This window comes from Carlito syrichta, unplaced genomic scaffold (genome assembly GCF_000164805.1).
Source record: "Carlito syrichta isolate Samal-C Ts95f unplaced genomic scaffold, Tarsius_syrichta-2.0.1 Scaffold304631, whole genome shotgun sequence".
Lineage (NCBI taxonomy): Eukaryota > Metazoa > Chordata > Mammalia > Primates > Tarsiidae > Carlito > Carlito syrichta.
The window spans coordinates 18,555-20,118 of record NW_007248727.1 but is presented as its reverse complement, the minus strand read 5'-3'; positions in this window follow the sequence as shown (position 1 = coordinate 20,118).

The following is a 1,564-nucleotide window of genomic DNA, read 5'->3' as shown; positions in this document are numbered from 1 at the left end:
TCCCCAGCTGATTTTTTGATTTATTGTAGAGATGAGGTCTCGCTGCCCAGGCGGGTCTCGAACCCGCGGGCTCAGGCAATCCACTCACCTCAGCCTCCCAAAGGCACGGAATTACAGGCTGAGCCACCGAGCCCGGCTACTGTGCTTTTTTTGAGTCAGTGTCACTCTATGAGACCATCATAGCTCACTGCAGTCTCGACCTCCTGAGTTCAGGCAATCCTCCCGCCTCAGCCTCCTGAGTCATGAGGACTACAGGCACGCGCCACCATGCCTGGCTAATGTTTTCATTTTTTTTGTAGAGATGAGGGTCTCACTATGTTGCCCAGGTTGGCCTTGTGTACCTGGCCTCAATCAATCTTCCCCACCTTCGCCTCCCAAAGCACTGGGATGATAGGTGTGAGCCACTGCACCGGGCCTGAGCCTGCACTTTTGCCATTGGCCACAAGGTGACTGACGTGCGATGGTGTGTTTTGGATTCAGAGCCCCCCCCCAGCCAAAATTTTAAAAAATAGAATATAGTAATCAATGAAATCCTTCAGGGGACCCCATGATTTCAGGCTCTGCACCTGGGGACCCAGCTCGAGGTGTCCTGGGCTGTCAGTAAACCGTGGACAGAGAACTGGGTTCCAGCTCGGCCTCTGGTGTCAGACCCTGATTCTGCCCTTCCCGGCTCTGTGGGTCTCCCAGGTGAAGTGGAAGGAGGGAGGGCCATGTGGAATTGTTCTGAGAACCTACAGAAGGCCAGGCTCGATGGCTCGCACCCGTAATCCCAGCACTTTGGGAGGCCAAGGAGGGAGGATCACTTGAGCTTAAGTGTTCAAAACCAGCCTGGGCAACATAGACTCCAGCTCTACAAAACATCTGAACGTTAGCCAGGCGTGGGGACACCTGTAGTCCAGCTACGTGGGAGGCTGAAGCAGAAGGATTATTTGAGCCCAGAAGGTTGGGGTTGCAGTGAGTCGTGAGCATGCCACTGTACTCAGCCTGAGCAACAGAGCAAGACTCAGACTAAAAAAAAAAAAGCAAATAATTAGGTGAGAGGATTGCCTGAACCCAGAGGTTTGAGACCAGCCTGGACAAATCAGCGAGACCTTGTCTCTACAATAAATCAAAAAATTAGCCGGGCATGGTGGTATGTGCCTGTGGTTCCAGCTCCTTGGAAGGTTGAGATGGAAGAATCGCTTGAACCCAGTAGGTCGAGGCTGTGGCGGCCATGAGTGTACCACTGCACTTCAGCCTGGGTGACAGAGTGAGACTCTGACTCAAAAAAAAAAAAAAAAAAGCTACCTCTGAGAAACCAGCTCTTTCCTTGGCTGGCTAGTGATTAGAGGGTAAGTTAAGTGAACTGCTTGAAAAACATGAGATGGCCGGGTGCACTAGCTCAGTCTGTAATCCCAGCACTTTGAGAGGCTGAGGCGAGAGGATTGCCTAAGCCTGGGGGTTTGAAACCAGCCTGGGCAACTTGGTGAGACCTCATCTCTACAATAAATCAAAAACTAGCCGGGCGTGGTAGCGCGCACCTGTAGTTCCAGCCACTCGGAAGGCTGAGGCGGAAGGATCGCCG